This window comes from Rattus norvegicus, chromosome 14 (assembly GCF_021556685.1).
Source record: "Rattus norvegicus strain SHRSP/BbbUtx chromosome 14, alternate assembly SHRSP_T2T, whole genome shotgun sequence".
Lineage (NCBI taxonomy): Eukaryota > Metazoa > Chordata > Mammalia > Rodentia > Muridae > Rattus > Rattus norvegicus.
In genome coordinates this window covers 75,963,749-75,984,777 of record NC_141547.1, presented here as the reverse complement: position 1 = coordinate 75,984,777, position 21,029 = coordinate 75,963,749, and the positions used below count along the sequence as shown (strand labels likewise).

General features: G+C 39.4%; 1 long non-coding RNA gene across 2 annotated transcripts in view; it reads right to left on the bottom strand.

The window, feature by feature from the left end:
* Positions 1 to 7,572, bottom strand: part of LOC102547760 (uncharacterized) — a 47,858-nt gene extending 40,286 nt beyond the window's left edge. For both annotated transcript variants that reach the window (XR_015637083.1, XR_015637082.1), the window contains exons 1-2: positions 7,493 to 7,572; positions 5,403 to 5,496 (exon numbers count right to left, since the gene is read on the bottom strand). This is a non-coding gene — a long non-coding RNA (uncharacterized LOC102547760). The remainder of the gene's footprint in view (positions 1 to 5,402; positions 5,497 to 7,492) is intronic.
* Positions 7,573 to 21,029: the final 13,457 nt, after the last annotated feature.

The following is a 21,029-nucleotide window of genomic DNA, read 5'->3' as shown; positions in this document are numbered from 1 at the left end:
TTATTTCATCTTAAACTTGAAGGTCATGGTTTCTCACTGAAGGCAGTCAGGATAGGAACCTAAGCAGAAGCTGTGAGGGAATGTTACTTTCTGGCTTGCCCCACTCACCTATGCTAAGCTAGCTTTAAATACCTCAGACCCAACTGTGTAGGGGTGGTGCCATCTACAACAGCTTCGACTCCTCCCAGGTCAATCATTGGTCAAAACAATCTCCCACAGATATGACCACAGACCAATCTTGAAAAGGCATTTGTGAAATTGAGGTTCCCTCTTCCCAGTTTCTCTAGATTATAGCAATAAAAAAGTAACCATCACAACCAGCAAATGTTGCTAAGACCAATATATGGCCATTTAATGGTCACTCATAGGACTCACATAATTGCTAGCACCATATATTGTGACACCCAATGAATGCTGTTTTCTCTAAGTTTCCAATTTAATAACTGAGAACTTGTGTTGCCATTGATATCTCAGAGAAGTTGATGATCAGTGTTATTAATCCCCTTTTGCAGATGAAGAATCAAAGGCAGTGAGAGGTCAAAGAGTTCTCCCTTGGCTTCCCAGCAACTGAAGACAGAAGTAGGATTTTTAACTCAGAAAGTTGAACTCTACACTTCCTGCTGATACCTATTATTTTTACAGATAAGAATGAGTAAAGTAAATATGTTCATCCCATATATCTTTTGTTCTCAGAGTATATATATTAAACAAATAATATGAACTTCTAAGAGAAATCTGATAAAAGACTTTATTTAGGCAATTGTTGAGCTATATGGATACTATTTTAAACTTTTCATGTAAAATTAAAATATTAGAAAAATTAAAAATTGACAGGTTCTAAGTGCATGTCCACAGGAGATCTGGCTCTGCCCTTCACAAGCAGTAGCATTTAGAAGAGCAGGCTCTGCACCTTGCCTGGCAGCACAGTAGAGTTGTCTCTGGTGGCATGGGCATTGGAGAACCTGCCCTGAGAGCATAAGAGCAGAAAAGCTGGCCCTGCCCTTGTAGGCCAAGGCACACAGGTGAGCTGGCCTTATCCCTCACCTGGACGGTGCTGGAGAGCCAGCCCTGATGGCATGAGTGTATGCAGGAGACCTGTTTGGCTCACCAACACAGCTACCACCCAGGCCTACATTCAGGGCTTTGGGTTATTTCACTACAACATCTACCATCTACCCCATCTATGAACTGTTAGACTAAATGAGGGAGCCAGTCCTGCTGATCCAAAGCTGCAGTATTTCCATGACACAGGGCAACAACAGGATATCTTAGAGGATTTCTAGTGAGGCTCCAGTATTGATTGCATAGCATAAGCCAGAAGCCTAACACCAGAATAGTGACTCACTGCAATGAACAATTTTAAAACTCTTGGAGTAAAAGGCTATACTGTGTGACAAAATGTGACACACCACAGATTCCATGGCAAGTTTTTTTTTCTTTTGGTGGAGCTTGCAAGGGCAGAGGGCAGATATGGAGGAACAGGGAAGGGAGAGGGATTGAAGTTTATGATGTAAAATGTACAAAGAATCAAAAGTTAAAAATATCAATGCAGGAGCCATGGCTTATTGGGCATTTGATGAATGCTATGAATTTTCCTAGAATCTTAGCTTCCATAAGTTTCAGTTCCTTCAACCTTAAATTATAAATAGATTAAAATTTTCATTGAGTAATGAATTTTCTACATTGTTTTTATTTCATGAGTGTTTTGCCTATATGGATGCATATACTTTCACTTGTATTCCTGAAATAGTCAGAAGAAGCCCTCTGAAGGAACTGCAGTTATACATGGTTGAAAACCACCATGTGGGTGCTAGGATCTGCAGCTGGGTCCTCTGCAAAATCGAGTCCTCTCAACCACCAAGCTACCCCTATCATGCAATCATGAATTTTTTAAAAATACAAAAATGTGATGTCATTTTGTACTGTGGAATAATACTAGAAAATCAGGGGGCTAATAACTAACTCAGGAATTCTAATTCCAAGTTTCATTTTTACTGTACTGAATAGTAGCACCACTTAGCAATTTTAGATTATAGAAATAAAAAATGAAGTGATTTTCCTTAGTTCACATAAAGTGTAATACTTAGATTAGAATTAGGTTGAACATTGGGCATGCCAATTTTACTAGCAATTCTTAAGAATGGAGCAAAAGTGTTGACCTTGGAGATTTTCAAGATAATTGTTGGAAGAAAGGCACTATAATTCATTTAATGGGAGACAGGCCAGGATCCTTACGATTTAAGCATTCCACCATTAAATGTAACAAGTAGTTCTCTGGTCCCTCTAAATCCTAAGTCTAGCAACAACAGTAGTGCAAGCTGGTACCTTTAGGTTGCTGTTGTGATAATTGTTCTTTTAAGAATAAGATTAGCAGTAACTGCCCTTATTTAAAACACAATTAAAGAAAAAATCCAACATGGTTGGACATGGTCACATATACCTTTAATCTAGCAGTCAGGAGGGAGAGGCAGGCAGATGTCTGTGAATTCAAGTCAAGAGAGTTCTAAGACAGTAGAGAAGACAAAATGTCTTAAAAAATGAAACAAAACAATGGAAAAGCAAACAAAAAGGTCAATGAGACCCCCAGATTGCCAATTTGCTCCCCGCTGTGTAAAGAAGATACAAGGAAAGGGGGCAACCTCTGAATTAGATTCTAAATCTAGTTCTGACATTAAACTTCTAATTCTCAGAACTGTGAAAAAAATGTTTGTAAGTATAGTAACATGAGCATAGCATTGTGTTATATCACCATGAATGGGCCAAAATAGAAAGTCTTTTAAAATGATAACTAAGAACCCCACTCCTGATACTAATTCTCATTTGTTCCCTTCTCTTGCATGTGGGAAAAACATAGTTGTCTGTTCATACTGAATGAGACCTACCAAAAGTAGTAGATGACCAGGTTTAAAATACTGATTTTTGCCCCAGCATTATCACTGTTTATTGTTGTCATTGTTGTTGTTGCTGCTGCTGCTGTTGTTTTGTTTTGTTTTTGTTTCAGCATTCCTCTCTTAGCTTTTATTTTCATTCATTGAATAGTTTTTTTATTGTTAATGTCAAATGCTCTTTTCAGAAAGTGAGATGACAAAACATTGAGGGAAGCCTCTGGGCCAATTGATGCTATGGACTTATATCCTTCACCTGGCTGAAATTAGAAGGGGATCCTTCCATATTTTCACACTTACATATGACCACCCTTTTCTACACTTAATGTTTGAAACTTCTTAATAGAGCCTGAAGCAGAAGACAAGTCCTGCAAAATCTATGAGATGATGCATTTGTATTTTTTGATATCACATGAGCATGCTTACTGACAGAGTAACAGATGACTTCTAGATCAAGAGTGGCAAGCAATAAAAATTGAGGTCTTTTTTCATTTTTTATTGGCGATTTTCTTTATCTACATTACAAATGTTATCCCCCTTCCTGGTTGCCTTTCCAGAAACCCCCATCTCATCCCCTCACCCCCTGTCTCCATGAGGTTGCTCTCCTACCCACCCGCCCATTCCCTCCCACTCCCTCCCACCTACCTACCCTGGCATTTCCTTATACTGGGGCATCAAGCTGACACAGGACCAAGGGCCTCTCCTGCCCATTAATGCCTGACAAGGCCATCCTCTGCAACATATATGGCTGGAGCCATGAGTTGCTCCATGTATACTCTTTGGTTGGTGTTTAGTCCCTGGGAGCTCTGGGGAGTCTGGTTGGTTAATATTGTTCTTCCTATGGAGTTGCAAACCCCCTGAGCTGCCTCAGTCCTTTCTCTAACTCCTCTATTTGGGACCCTTTTCTCAGTCCAATGGTTGGCAGATGCTATTCTTCCTAATCTTGTTGTTTAAAACAGTTATCAGAAAGCATAGAGGAAAATATGTCAAATAATACACACACACACACACACACAAAGAGAGAGAGAGAGAGAGAGAGAGAGAGACAGAGAGACAGAGAGACAGAGAGACAGAGACAGACAGAGAGATAGAGACAGACAGAGACAGAGAGACAGATAGAGACAGAGACAGAGACAAAGAAAGATGGGGAGAGAAAGATCTGAAGTCATCGAATTCCCAAAGTTGACAAGTATAGCCCTACTACAAGCTAAGCAACTCACATTTTGGCTAAGGCTGCTGTGTAAGAACTTTATATTCGGACTGGAGGAATGGCTTAGAGGTTAAGAACACTGACTGCTCTTCCTAGAGGTCTTGAGTTCAATTCCCAGCAACCACATGGTAGCTCACAACCATCTGTAATAGGATCCAATGCCCTCTTCTGGTGTGTCTGAAGATAGCTACAGTGTACTCACATACATAAAATAAATGAACAAATCTTTGTTAAAAAAAGGAACTTTATATTCTTTTATTTCACTCTTTTCGGTAAAGTTCTTGGGTTACATAGTACTAGGACTTAGTCATGCTTTGCTCGCTGTTGCTTACTCAGGATACATTGTAGTTAATACTTCTCTGAGTTGTTAAACCAGGTCAGCTCAATGTTTTATTTGGCAAGCAACATCTTAGAAACACAAACTCACTTTTACCCCCACTTAATTTGGCACCTGGATGCATATTGGTTGACACATCTGTGAAAGTTTTATATTATGCCAAATGAGAGTTGCCGTCCAAGATCCTCCTGATTCTGGGAGACCATCTGGGAGCAGCCTTGACTAGCACCCTAAGACTCACCTGCCTAATTCAGTAAAGACAGCATCTTATCACGACTTCCACAGGAAGACAATTTGACATTCAGTGTCCCATGGTTACTCTTTCAAGTTCCACTCAGTCTTCTTAGTCTATGGAGGCATTTATGTGCTGAGAATAATGAGGCTTAAAAATGTTAAAGACATACTCTTCAGTTTCCTCCTGGGCCATTAGCTCATATATCTGTTTTAGGTGCCCTATTTCTTAACCCAATTTATAACCACGTGTTAGTGCAAAGTTGTACTGAGTCTTCCTGGCATACTTCATTTAAAATAAATAGAACAGATGTTAAATAATATATATTACTCATCATCATTATAACTAATAGAGACTATTTACTAAATTTTTATTACTTAGTGTGTACTGCTGAGGTTTTCAAAGCACAATGCCTCATGATTATCTCTTTTTTACTAAGGAGGATTCGAGACCCAGAATGGTTTTGTTTGAATTCGGGGCATCACAGCTAATTTGATATGAAGCAAACACTCTCATCTTAGGTGTCCAGTGCTCCCATATCACAGAGAGAGCAAAAAGGAAGAAAAGATGCATTTATTAATTATTAATAATATTTCCTCAGCTCACTAAAGAATGGATCTTTTTCTAAATTTTTATTAAAGAAATGCTCTTGGTAAATAATTTGATTCATCATTCTATTTTCCCTTTAATGACACCTGTTGACAACAGAAATACACCTTTCAATTACAGAACTAATACCTTTTTGGTGTTCAAGTGACAGGGCTGTGTTCCCAAGGTAGTCGTTGAGGGAGTCCCATCTTTGCTGAGATAGTAGAAACTTAGATTATCAAATCTACAAAGAAAGTGGTGACTCCTGTTAATTGACTTACTCACTGGTTCAGTGAAAGCTAAAAGGAGGAATGTTGGAAACATGTTCTCCAGTGAGATCAGACCATCTTAAGAATGAATGTGGTGATTGGCCATCAGAAGGAAATGAGGAGGACCAAGTTCTTGTTTATTTTTACCTTTGAAGTTGGGTATTTTCCTAACATCATGGACATACCTCCAACTTCATCATCTTCAAGGCTCTTGACTTTTATGTCTCCTGAGGCCCATGTGTGCTCACACCTCTTGCACTATCTGAACTTTTCTAAGTTGTCAGTAGTATGTGACCTCATGCTCAAGGTTATACAAGCTTGTTTGGGGAAACGAGATCTTGGGTTAAATATTTATCATTACCGAGAAAGACAGATGAGAGTCAGGCTAATAGATCTAAGAGGATATTTAACATTTTAGAAAATCAAAGGTAGTCTTTATGTGTTTTGTGAAATATCTCATCTCATCTTGCTTCCAAAATTTGGTTAGAAAAATTCAGAGGTCGGGTGGGAGATCAGCTGTTCTGCCTTTAAAGCCTTTACCTTTTTAAAAAAGTAATGCTTACCATGTTATAGCTGCACTGAGAAAAATAAAATGAAAAATAATAAATGAAAAGACTCAATATTCATACAATATCCCACCGAGACTCTTGAGCTCTGTAGCTTAAAACAAAACTCATGCTAGCCCTGTGAAATCCTTGACATATCCCTAGACATGCTAGAGTTGAAACTCGAAAATGTTAGGGGATTCGATGAAGGTCAAACAGAAAGTATCAAAGTCAGAATTGAGCACAAAATTTGGCTTCAAAAAATCGATATTTTTATCCTACAATTGCATGCCTTTTTCAAAATGCAGCTTAAAATTGGCTTTTCATTCCTGTGTGCAATTGAGTCCAAAAGATCTACCATAACCAAAAATAAACAGCAAAAATAAACTCCGTGTGAGTTATTTGACTCACATTATAGGATGAGTCACCCCAGAAGAAAGAGCAAAGCAGAGGGAAACTGGCCTGAGCCTTTGGTTTACTCCTGAACTAAGGCCCTGGTGGAAGTCCCCTTTGGAATCCAGACTTTTGCAAGTTGTCCCATCACAGGGACAACACCTGTCTCTGAAGTGTTTCTTCCTGTTTTGTTTTTAAGCTCCTGTTACATGCTTCAGCTATTTGAAGTTTGCTGATGGCTTTGGGACCAAGATAGGCTATTCAGAACGACACAGTGAGAGCAGCAGCTAGCTGGGACTAGAGTTGACACTGAGATGTGATGTGCTATGGGGTCTGAGTGTCACCTTCAGCACTTTGGCTCTTGAGAAGAATTTGAAGTACAGCTGCTTTTCTTTCCCTAAGCCTTTGTATAAAGTCCCTTTATTTAAAATCAAACATACAGTAAATATAATCTGTTAATTTGATTTGGGGGAAATAGTTCTTTTAACATATACAAAATACATAATCTTATACAGGTTATTCAGAATCTCTGTGCCATAACACCTCGCCTGTGCATTAACATAAGGCAAAAGCTGTTCTAAACATTAAGGAACCAGCATCCTGCACAGCACATGGTCCCTTGAATCTTGTATTATCTTAAGATTCCTTTCAGTAGTACATAGAGACAATCCTACAAAGCACTTCATATTGTTGATTTTTATAAAAGCAATACAGAAATGGCCAGTGTCATCCTCAATTTACTTGTTTGGATGTGTTTTCCATATTTGGTGGCAATTAGCTATTTATCAACTAAAGCTAATTAAAACAAAGCTTTCATTCTTAATTGGGTCATAGTATTATTAGCCAAGGAAAGTCAAAACTCTACCTGTCTTTGTTCTAGAGCTAATGTTCTTCAGATGTAATAAAAGTGCCAATCACATTCTTGCTAGTGATTATGATAATAGGTCATGAAAATAATAGAAAATAAACACCATTATCAACTAATTTAGAAATAATTTTGAGGGTTGGGAATTTTGAATATGAGGGATGGCACCTTTAAGTTCTTGTAATCGTGTCTTTGGCAAGAGAGACAACTTCTAGCAAAACAGCTGTGATAGACCTCTTCATCATTCTAAGAAGCCTGGTGTTACCTGCACTCATGAAGTAATAATGAGTGTAACCATGACAATATCCACAACACTGAAACTAACCACCATCAGTACTACTCACAGGGCACTGATCTTACTGCCTTATATAACTTGTAATATTTCAAATTCAAGGGTTGGCGTCATATGGTGTACACTATGGTGTTCTGGGGAGGAGACCGTGGCTGTAAGATACTCTTATTATAGTCAGCAAGGTACTGGGTTATGTATATCAGATCTCCTTGTAGGTGTTGTGCTTTGAACAGGAAATTCCTTTTTGAGGTTTGTGTTTCTGAACACATGGACTCTATTGAGTTTGGAAAGCTGTAGGACCCTGAGGAAGTAGATTGTCACTAGAGGAAGTTGTTCATTGGGGTCAGGACATAGGCACTTTTAGCGTAGCCTCACTTCCTGTCTACTCTGATGCTGACTGCAGAGAAGTGACCAGCTGCCTTCTACTCCTATAGCCGCCCCTTTCTTACCATGATGGATTGTGAACTTTAAGAAAATGTATCATTCTTCCTTTGAGTTGCTTCTTGTCAGATGTTTGGTATCATCAGCAAGAAAGGTTACTAATACATTGGGCTAGGTTTCAGTGGATGAATGAATGGCTGGCATTATCACTAGATATTGGGGCACAAAATTATGGCTCTTTAAAGTTCACATTCTGGTTACTGTTCAGAAGAAGGCTCACTTGTTAATGAAGATCTGGGTTAGTTACCTAAACAAGGGGTGAAACTATTTGTTTTATTATCACTTGTCTTATTATCCATGTGAGTGGAGATTCCAAAGTGCATAGGGGATACTCATAGCTGAAGATCTAGTGGCATTCTACTTGTGATTCCTGGCCATGGCAGGAAGGAGTCTGAAAGCAGGGCATTGAGAGTCATGGTAAAAAGACATTCCCATTAAGGTGTCTGCTAACATGACTTCACAAATTCTGTGTTTACTGTCCATATCCTGGGTAACACCAAGGCTGGTTATGGTTCCCTGTGGGAGTCATAAGCTATGTTGGCTACCTTTGTAAACTTGATACAACCTAGAATAATTTTGGAAGAAACTATAAGATATTTTCTAGATCAGGCTACCCTGTGGACATGTCTGTGGGGAATTATCTTGATTAAGTTAATTGATTTAGGAAGAGCCAGGCCAGTACAGGTGGCACAATTCCCTTGGCCGGGGGAGGAGGAGGGGGTATCCTGAACTGTGTAAGGGTGGAGAAACTGAGCAAGAACACAGTACGAATGCATTTTTCTGTCTCTACTCTTGACTGGAGATATAATCTGACGAGGTATAATCTTTCAAGTTCCCAGCTCAACACAACGTCTTCAAAATGTGACCTAGAATCAGTGACCTAGAATCAAAAATCAAATAAACTCCCTCAGGTGTTTTTTTGTTTTTGTTTTTGTTTTGTAGAGATATTTTATCATAGCAACAGAAATTAAACCAGGACAGGAGTGCTCCTTCTGGGATAGGTGTTTTCTGATGAGTGTCTGCATGACATAGCAAAGTCTATGCATTATGCTTCTCCTTTTCAGTGTGCCTACCTTCATGACTTTCTAGAAACTTCTTGTCTCTGAATTTTGCTTTTCTTTCCCAGTCTATTTTATACTAACTTACCCACTTATCACTATTCAGCTGAGCTGTTTCTCTGAAGCCAGGTGAAAGTCCTATGGTGGGGTAGTGGCAAGAGTAGAGCCAGGCAGTTAGTGATGTCTGACTTTTACCTTCAATTATCATTACATTGAATTATCATTTCAAAGAGGCACGGGGTTGTACAGATCTTGGGGAACAGCAACTGATTTAGAGGCATCTCTGGCCATGTCATAGCCAGTCCGACCCTATGGATATGAATGACCTTAGAATGTTCCTGCTGCTGGGTCTCTTCTGTTCTTGTCAATTCTCCAAGTCTCATTCCTCATCATCTTGTCTCTCTTTTCGTATGTATCCTGCTAATAAATTATACTACACTGAATGCTGGAGTATAGCATCCTTTTAGTTTCACCACCAAAATCCTTTCTAAAATACTACATGATATATATATATATATATATATATATATATGTATATATCTCCATCTATACTATATGTATATATATGTATATATCTCCATCTATACTCTATGTATATATATATATATATATGATATATATATGTATATGTATCTCCATCTAATTAGGAAGAAGAATGGAGAGGTGAACAAGTTATATAAGTGAACATGCTTTCATAACTATACGCAAATAAGGAAATGATAATGAAGATAATGAAATGAAGTATTAGTATTTAGATTATATAGAGCTATTTGAATATAGCTCTAAAATGCTTAAAGCATTCGTTGCAAAATTTCCAAGTCTTGTTCTTCATGTTTTTAATTACTTGGCAAGCTTGCAACTGTGTAACAAGAAAGGTTTCAGGAACGAAACAGGCAGTGCATTGTAGTAGCTCGCCATTCTCCATGGGGAAATACTGCCATAACAGTGAATTTCAAGTTGAATGTGGGGTCAGGAACTGATGCACAGAATCATCTCTTGTGGACTGAATGGGTTAGCTTCAATACCCTCACGTGCCTTTGACTTTGAATAATTTTTTCAGACTCTGCTTCTGTATCATCCACACGAATTTTATTTAGGTTATCTTTAGGACTCATTCTTGAAGAAAATAATTTAATTTTCAAGTTGTAGGAAAGGTAAATCAAACATACCACAGTTGTTTTGATCAAAATCTTTAGTGAAATGTGTGAATTCATTTTGAACAGAGTCTTCTGGAAATACTTCTGAATGGATACATCATCACAAGAACTGTACTATGATCAAATTTCCATTTTTAAACGGAAAAAAATGAAATATGTTTGCACTTCAGAAATTCTATTGCCAGCTTGCTGGAAGTTTGTAGACACAGTATTTCAACTGACAACATACACCAGTGTGGTGGGCAAGAAACCAGAAGGGAGGCTGCAAATAAGAGATGTGGCACACAGGAAAAGAAGACACATAGAAGTAAGATCCTGAGCTTAACTCAGATGACTTCAGTTGACTCATTTCCCATTCTAGCAAATGGGTAGAGGCATGTAGAGTTTATCTAGAAGGACTGAAATGAATTTCTTACAACTTTGGAACACATGCTCTCAGTCTATCTATCTCAACAACCTGATGAGCGTGAACAAGCCCACAGAGTGGTATTATTCCAGTGTTCCACTGGAACACAACTTGACTGCTGACAGCTTCTTTGTGATTGGGGAGGGGTAGAAAAGAACCTATCATGGAGCCTTCAGTTGGGGGAGGAACAGTGTGAGTGAAATATATTCTGAATAGTTTAAGCCAACCTTGATAATTTCCATCCTCGTTACTGTCCATCAGTTTAGGAATGGTTATGATAACTGACTGGAATGACATAAAAAAAATCTGCTGAAAAGGATGTGGCCACTGGTAAATTCCACATTCCCCAGTGGAAGAACTCCAAGTCCATGTGCATAAAGTCAATATTATTGGACTCAGTGAGTTAAATATTAATTAATTAAAATGTTATAAAAGCAGGACAGGAAGTTTGGAGGAAGTTGTGTTGGGATTTTTAGGAAAAGTTGAAGGGGGCAGTGAAAGGAGTTTGCCTTTTTTCCAAATCACTCTGCCTGTAAACACACACATTCTCTCTCTCTCCTCTCTCTCTCTCTCTCTCTCTCTCTCTCTCTCTCTCTCTCTCTCTCTCCTCTCCCTCTCCCTCTCTCTCTCTCTCTCTCTCTCTCTCTCTCTCTCTCTCTCTCTCTCTCTCTCTCCTTTTAAATAATTATTACAACTGTCATGGACTATCTACTACTGAACAAACATTACTAGGATTCCCGGCTACAGACTGTTGCTCTAGGTTTGAGATTCAGTAGAGAGGAGGAGAGGAGAGTTATCCCTTCGCAGGACTTGTTTCACTCACTAATGAGAGACTCTCAACGTGCTAGGAAGTGTCTGGGGCAGGAGAGTCCAGCACTCTGATGCAGCATGGGACTAAGATAGAGATAATTTAGTGATGGGGCAAGTCGCTGATGTGGCTGGAAATATTCTTCTCTAAGAGTCAATCAGGATGCAAGTTCTCACAAAATGAGACCTGGCTGGTAGGTTACTTATGGAAGTATTTCATGCAGAATGGAAAAACAAAATAGATTTAATGAGATTAGAAATGTGAATGAATTGTATGTGCAGAGACAGAAAAGGCCAACCCAGTGGGAATGAGCACATGTGAGAACACATGAGTACATGTAGAAAGAGGTGATGTTCTACCAAAGCTAACAAGAAAGAAGGTCTAGGGCTGGGGATTTAGCTCAGTGGTAGAGCACTTACCTAGGAAGTGCAAAGTCCTGGGTTCGGTCCCCAGCTCCGAAAAAAAGAACAAAAAAAAATAAAAAGAAAGAAAGAAAGAAAGAAAGAAGGTCTAGGAAGCAGCACTTTGTAGGACTTTGGAGAGCATGCAGAGAAAATGGATCTATTGTTTTCTATTTTCTTGAAACAAAAAATCATTAAGAGTGTCCCAGAGGGTTCAATATATGGAAATTCATCAACATAATCCACTATGCAAACAAACAAAGAAAAAAACATGATCATTTCATTAGATGCTGAGAAAGCATTTGACAAAGTTCAACTCCCCTTCATGATAGAAGTCTTGGCAAGGTCAGGAATTCAAAGCCCATACCTAAACATAGTAAAAGCAATACGCAGCAAAGCAGTAGCCAAAATTAACTAAATGGAGAGAAACTTGAAGCAATCCCACTAAAATCAGGGAGTAGATAAGGCTGCCCACTCTCTCCCTATTTTTTCAATATACTTCTTGAAGTCTTAGCCAGAGCAATCAGATAACAAAAGGAGTTATAAAGCATACACATTGGAAAGGAAGAAGTCAAAATATCACTATTTGCAGATAATACGGTAGTATATTGAAGAAACCCCAAAAGTTCCACCAGAGAACTACTAAGTCTGATAAACAACTTTAGCAAAGTTGCTGGGAATAAAATTAACTCAAACATATCAGTAGCCTTCCTCTACTCAAAGAATAAACAGGCTGAGAAAGAAATTAGGGAATGACACCCTTCATAATAGTCACAAATAACATAAAATACCTCAGTGTGACTCTAACAAAGCAAATGAAAGATCTATGTGACAAGAACTTCAAGTCTTTGAAGAAAGAAATTGAAGAATATCTCAGAAGATAAAAATACCTCTAATGCTCATGGATGGGCAGGATTAATGTAGCAAAAATGACCAAAAGCGAACTACAGATTCAATACAATCGCAATCAAAATTCCAACTCAGTTCTTCATAGAGTTAGAAAGAGCAATTTGCAAATTTATTTGGCATAACAAAAAACCCAACCATAAAAGAACTTCTGAGGAATCACCATCCCTGACCTCAAGCAGAATTGCAGTGGTAAAAACTGTTTGGTATTGGTACAGAGACAGGCAGGTAGATCAGTGGAATAGAATTGAAGACCCAGAAATGAACCCACACACCTATGGTCACTTGATCTTTGACAAAGGAACTAAAACCATCCAATGGAAAAAAAAGAGTATTTTCAACAAATTTTGCTAGTTCAATTGGAGGTCAGAATGTAGAGGAATGCAAATTGAGCCATTCTTATCACCCTGTACAAAGTTTAAGTCCAAGTGGATCAAGGACCTCCACATAAAACTAGATGCACTCAAACTAATAGAGAAGAAAGTGGGGGAGAACCTTGAATACATGGACACTGGGGGAATTTTTCCGAACAAAGCACCAATGGCTTATGCTCTAAGATCAAGAATTGACAAATGGGACTTCATAAGACTGCAAACCTTCTGTAAGGCAAAGGATACTGTCATTAGGACAAAATGGCAACCGACAGATTGAGAAAAGAACTTTACCAATCCTACATCTGATAGAGGACTAATATCCAAAATATACAAAGAACTCAAAAAGTTAGATTTCTCAGCTGAGGAATATCGAAGCACCTAAAGAAATGTTCAACATTCTTAGTTGTCAGGGAAATGCAAATCATACAACCCTGAGATTCCACCTAACACCAGTTAAAATGGATAAAATCAAAAGCTTAAGGTGACAACAGATGCTGGCAAGGATGTGGAGAAAGAGGAACAGTCCTCCATTGTTGGTGGGATTGAAAACTGCTACAACCACTCTGGAAATCAGTCTGGAGGTTCCTCAGAAAATTGGACATTGCATTACCTGAGGACTCAACTATACCTCTCCTGGGCATATATCCAAATGATGCTCTAGCATACAACAAGGACACATGCTCCACTATTTTCATAGCAGCCTATTTATAATAGCCCAAAGCTGGAAAGAACCCAGATGCCCTTCAACAGAAGGATGGAGAGAGAGAGAGAGAGAGAGAGAGAGAGAGAGAGAGAGAGAGAGAGAGAGAGAGAGAGCTACCGAAACTAGATAATGTTGATGAAGCCAAGAAGTACCTGCTGACAGGAGCCTGAAATAGCTGTCTCCTGAGAGGCTCAGCCAGAGCATGTCAAATAGAGTTAGATGCTAGCAGCAAACCATTGAACTGAGAACGGGGTCCCTGTTGCAGGAATTAGAGAAAGGAATGAAGGAGCTGAAGGGGCTTGCAACAACAATGCCAACCACCACAGCTTCCAAGAACTAAACCACTACCTAAACATTACACATGGACTGACCCATGGCTCCAACTGCATGTATAGCAGAGGATGTCCTTGTTGGGCACCAATGAGAGGAGAAACCCTTGGTCCTGCCAAGGCTGGAACCCCCCCTCCCCACAGTTCAGGAGTGGCTAGGAGGGTGTTTGGAGAGGGGGGAACACATAGAAGAAAGGGAGGGGGATGGGATATGGTGCTTATGGCGAGAAACTGGGAAAGGGATAACATTTGAAATGTAAATAAAAAGTATCTAATAAATAAAAAGAAAAAAAACCCATAACATTTAAAAAAAAGAGTGTCTAAGGTAAGACCATATGAAGCTCAAGCTCAAGAAATTGGAAGACCAGAGTGAATGTTTCAGTTCTTCTTAGATGGGAGAACAAAATATTCACAGGCAGAAATAGAGACAAAGTATAGAGCAGAGATTGAGGAAAAGGTCATCCAGAGACAGCCGCACCAGGAGACCCATCCCTTACACTGCCACCAAACACAGACACTATTGTGGATGCCAAGAAGTGCATTCTGTCAGGAGCCTGGTATAGCTGTCTCCTGAGAAGCTCTGCCAGAGCCTGAGAAATAGAGTCAGATGCTCTCAACCAACTATTGGACTGTAAATAGGGCCCCCAATGGAGGAGTTAAAAAAAAGACTGAAGGAGCTGGAGGGGTTTTCAACCACATAGGAAGAACAATATCAACCAACCAGACCACCCAGAGCACACTCATGGAAGGACCCATGGCTCCAGCCTCATATAGAGCAGAGGATGGCCTTATCGGGCAACCATGAGAGGAGAGGCCCTGTGAAGGCTCAATGCTCCCATATAGGGGAATACCATAGTGGGGAGATGGGAGGGAGTGTGTGGATGGGGAAACACTTTCACAGAGGCAGGGGGAGGGGTGAAGGTATAGAGGGATTCCAGAGGGGAAATCTGGAAAGGGGGTAACCTTTGAAATGTAAGTACAGAAAATATCCAATTAAAAAATGTACCCAAGACCTCCCTGGGAACTGACACCCTACTTGGCAGAAAGAAATATGTATGTGGATAACTGAAACACTCTGGTTGGCAAATTAAGACATGAATGTCAGACAAGACAAATCCCTTTCCACAGTTGAATACCCAAACCAAGGGGAGCAGCATAAGTGTGGAACAAAGACATGTTCCTAAGTAAATCCCCTATTCCTAAATCCTGATTGGTGAAATAACTTGGCACAGACATTTTTGGACATGGGACTTAAAAATTCTGTAGGATTTTTTTAATTATTAATTTTTATTTATATGAGTACACTGTAGCTATCTTCAGACACACCAGAAGAGGGCACTAGATCTCATTACAGATGGTTGTGAGCCACCATGTGGTTGCTGGGGTTCCAACTCAGGACCTCTGGAAGAGCAGCCAGTGCTCTTCACCACTGAGCCATCTCTCCAGCTCTACACTGTAGGATCTTAGCTTGGGGTCATAGTTCAATTCCTGAATGTGGATTATGACCCTGGTCAATCGATCCTGAGGCATCTGATCAATAAACTATCTCTGTCTGACTGAAAAAAAATTTTGGGGAAGGAACTATGTTCAGAGTGATTTGGGTGAGAGTTGGGAAAACTATTGGGTAGATAAGATGCTTCATTGTACATATGTATGAGATTCTCAAGAATAAAGATAGTTAATGTAAAAAAAAAGGTCCCAGGTGGATGACTCAGTAATTACCAGGACCCAAGTGAAAGTTCAGGTCAATGAAATATTGTAAACATTGTCAAGATAAAATTTTTGAAAGGAGGGAGGTAAAGAGAGGCACTGAGGGACCTTAAGGAGAACAATTCACAGTCAACTTAAATGGCATTAGATGGAGCAGTATGAGGCATTTCGAAGGAAATTCAAACAAGCCTAAATAAATTAGGGAGGGTTATTTTATCTGGATTTAAATATCCATGCTATTAAAAATTCAGGGCTATTTGTTTTATGTGTATGGGTGTTTTGCCTGAATGAAAGCATGTTTGCTAACCTGATCCTCTTGGAGATAAGAAGGGGCACAGAATCTTCTGTAAAAGGAGTTACAGATGATTATGAGCCATGTGAGAGGGCTGGGAACCAAACCCTGGTCCTGTGCAAGAACAGCAAATGTTTTTTAACTGCTAAGACATTGCTCCAGTCCCCTTCTCCATAGTATTAAGATGAGGATGCTTCAAAAGTTGTTCAAGGAATTCCATGAAATTCTTGCCAGGATCCAAGCTAAACATTTTATTTTGTACAAATTGACAAGCTGAGAAAAAACGATGTGGAAGTATAAATAATCTACAAAAACAAAACAGCTTTGAAAAGTCACAAAGTTGGAAGACAAATACTAAATATTCATAGCTCATTTAGTTTTTGTGGTGAAGCTAGGACAACAAAAACCCTAAGCAAAGTAGACAAAGGCGACAAGTAGACCATTAGAACAGAAAAGAACTTTGAGATAAACCTGCGCATGTGTGTGCTTTACAAGGTTACAAAAGCAGGTCTGTAGGAAGGAAAATCTTTAACAAATGTAAAAAATTAGATATGCATATACAAAAATAATCTTTAACCAATTCTTCATAACATACACACAAATAAAAACAAGTTTGCAATGATTCTAAATACCAGATATATAAGATATATAACCAAAATACTCCAAAAGATAAGCCAAAATCCTCTAGCTTATGTAAAAAAAAATCATTAAATTAAAAAATCTGCTCTTGAATGTTAACAATACCAGCTGCTAACTAGGGTAAAAATGTATATCTGACACATGTCTTTCATCTTAAATACAGGAAGAACCCATGAATCTCAAGAATAGGAAAACAAGAAAGTAATTTAAAACACAATGCAAAGATTTGAACAGATAAATTGTTTTAAGAAGACAAGTGGTTGACAGCTATGTGTATGGAAAGATGTTGGACACCATTTGCTCCTGGTACAGGCAGATTAAATCACCATGGGATGTGGGAGACATCTGCCAATATATTCAAACCTGATGATGATTTCAAGTGTTAACAAAGACATGGAGAACCTGGGACCTCATATCTTCCACAGGAGTAAAAAAGTGGTGTAACTATCTTGGATATAGTTTGCTAATTTCTATAAAATATTAAGTTTTTTATTATATGACTCGTTCATGTCATTCCCAGATATTATCCAAAGGACACATAATGTTTTCACAAACCCTGGCATATGCCTAGCTGTTTTATTTTTAATAGTTAAAGTCTAAAGATAAAAATTATCAACAAAATGTGATATATCCATACAGTGAAATGATACTTTGTAATAAAATCAGCCAATCAATTGTTGATAGGCTAGGAATCATATACATTGTAAATAATTTAAAAGTAAATGTAAGGAGTGGAAGGAGATTTGACAGAAGGACATAATGTGTGATTTTCTTTGTAAAATGCTAGGAAATACAAACTGATATACCACAACAGAAGGCAGTGTAGAGATGGAGCCTGCCTGGAGACCAGAGCATGGATATTTTAGGGGTGTAGCAGGGAGAAATTTCAGAGAAGCAAAAGGAACGAACTTTGGATGGAAAGCACCTTCATTATCCTTGTCAGTATAATGGGGTCCTAGGTGCAGTGTTTACTGGAATGTGGATTTAAATTTCAATATGCCTAGCTTATTGAGGATCAATAATGCCTACATGAAGCCATTAACAACAGAAAAATGGGGTCAAAGAAAAGCAGCAGTTTATGTCAGCCTTAGGAGCTCATGTAAAAAGTGGGGTTTTGTTTGTAGTAAGGAAAGGCTCCAGAACCTTAGGGACATTTTCAGAATGTCATGAATTAAAACTGTCCCAAGTTCAAAGGTCACTGTCATCACTTTGCTTAGGTGATCCCATTGTGACTTTCCACTAACAGACATCTGGAAAAGAGCCTGCTGATGCCAAAGAGATCTGGATTCCCCAAAGTCTCGTGACATAGTGCTTGGATCTGATTATGGCTGAGTTGCTGCAAAGCCCATTCAAGTTCCATAGCTCAGAACAGCCTGTCCTGGTGGGAAGGTGCATGTATTCCAGAGGGAGGGATGAGATAATCCTGAAATAGCTAAAATACAAAACAGAGCAACAGTGACCATCATCCAAAGTATGTCAAAGAGTTGTGAGAGCTCAGTGGAGAAAAGAAGTGTTCTGACTGAAAAAGACTAGATGGAAAATGCGAAAGTTTTGCAGAGCAAGTCATCTTTTTCTGGGCCTTCTAGGATAGATAGGACATGAAGATGTTCAAATGGAAGGAACACATTCTATCTGGAAGAAACTAAGTACAAAAATCCCACAAAAATAGAAAAACGATGATAATGTTCTTGGAAAATGCTACAGGATCAGTTCTCCTGAGAAGAGACATCTAACTTTGTTACTATCACAGAACACCCAAGGCTGGATAAGATATGAAGAAAAGAGTTTTATTGGCTCTTAATTCTTGGAATTCAAAGTAGTATGGCACCAGGGTCTGACAATGACTTTCTGGCTTCATCTTAGCATAGCAGCTAAGGGGACACACTTTGGAGCCATAGATGAGAAAGTAGAAACAAGACAGCCCCACTAGCTCCATTGAAACCCTCAGCTAGAGAAAATAATGCCACCCTGTGGGACCCATTTGAGTCACCCCTGCTAGAGGTCATGAATCCCTGCTAGAAGTACGACTGCTGTCTAATGACTTTCCACTAGCCACGCCCTATAAAGATCATCTATCTCTCTGTAGTCTCACACATTGGGACCAAGCTTCTACATGTATCAGTTGCTGGCAGGTAGAGCATGTGTACCATGCCCAAATATAACAGACACATGCAAAATCACAAAGAGCAAAGCTGTCTTGAAATTTTCATTAGGGGTTGTATAACTTTGCATATTACAAACTCCAAAGAACATGCATGTTTCCTGAGTGGTCCGCAAACTCAGAATAAATAAGCAGTTCATGTGTCCTCGATTCTTGGATCTGGATAACATCAAAGTTTTTCAAATACCCTACATGTGTAGAGAACTAATCCAGAATTTTCTATGTGGGTAAAGTAGTGTCCAAGGTGACTTGCTGATGAAGACATCCCACATGTCCCCAAAATTGCCTCTGTTTTCCCTCTTCTGTTCTGCCAGCCACTTTCAGCTCAGGATCATGTCTGTGCTGAGATTGCACTGCACGATTTTCTAACACGGCCTTAAAGATAGAAACACTCAGTGGAGGTGATTTTATCACAGCAAACAACACATTGCAGGAAGCGGATTCCTGTCTGTAACTGTGGGCAGCAGTCAAAAGCAGGCCCCTGGATTATTGCAATGGAGAAGCTCTTAGCACAAGGAGAAAACTTCAGCCTGGAGATTGAAGACTGCATGGTGTAAGTTTGATGTCTGGCCCTTGAAGAAAAGAAGTGGCCTTTCAGTCATTACACACACAGCGTTAGGCTTCTGTGTCAGTACTCGTGTAACTGATGCTGTTTTGCAAATCTGTTCAGGCACTGAACATCTGTTAAGCACTCACTGTGTGTCACACATGATACAAAGGTAACTGGAAGGAGAAGTTGTCATTTTGTCTGGAAAGGATGCCTTCTGTGCCTCCTTTTCATCAAACTCAGTAATGTTCTTCCTTAGCCCTACCTTGGGCATCCCTACAGCCATTGGGATGAGAGGTTGACTCATCCAGATTTGTCCCCACTCATATTCACCAGTCCTCTAAATTCAGTAGATATTCCAGAGGTGGGCTTGGAACCTGATCCCAACAATCCAGAATATTCTACTGGAGACGCATGTTCTTTTTTTATATTAATTTTTAATCATGTGAATGTGCATTCGTGTTGACATACGCACGGGTAAGTTTAGTTATCCATAGGGTACAGAAAAGAGTGTGGGATTCTCTGAAACTGATGTCCCACTTGGTGGTGTGCTACCCAACAAAGTGCTAGCTAGCAACTGAACTTAAGTCCTCTAGAGGAGCAGTAAAAGTGGTTAAGTAAGGCTTAACCACTGGGCCATCCATCCAGCCTGAATGTTCTCTCATTTTTAAGTCACAAAACACCAAGATAATAATCTGAAGACATTACAGTGCCATGACTAGATAAAAGTATACTTGAATTGTGACTGAATACAAGCTCTTGGTGAGGAGTAGAACATGACTCAAGTGATATCAAGACCTGAATACGAGAGTCTGGATGCAGCCTCACAGCCAAGCCCAGAATTCCTGATTTGAAATGGGCAAAGTAGTTGAAGCCTAATGCTGCTACTGCGGATCTACTGTGAATGATACAATGCAGCTACAAGGATGTTAGGTAGTGGTGCCCAACTGCATCCAAGCTCTGTGCTAGGGAAGAAGCTACAGAGATATAAATGGTGGGATTATGCCATTGGAATGCCACAGCTAGGTGGGTGGACACCTATGTAAAGGCATACAGTAAGTGCTATAAATTAATTGCAGTGGTAGACTATGTACCTGGTTCTGCAGGAGATAAAGGAATGGGACAGAAAATTCTTCCTTTATGTGGACTCTCCAGGGCATGTTCCTCAAGAACTAGTTTAATGCCTCAAAACAAAGGTAGGAGTGAAGGTGCAGAGAGAAAAAGGTGCAAACATGTGGCTTTAAGGTACTGGGTGGACTCCTTGCATGGTTGCTGATGTTGGGAAGGAATAAATGTAAGAGAAAAGGGCTCGCCAGTCAAAGTTCTTGAATAGATGTCATCCCACCATCATGAAAATGTCAAGCTGGTCCCTCCGTGAGGTTTTCGGGCTCTAGTGCTTCATAGGAACTGACTTGAAGGCACAAGGGAATTATACGAGTCCAATGAATAACAATCAGTAGCTGTGTGGGTGGAGGGGGTCT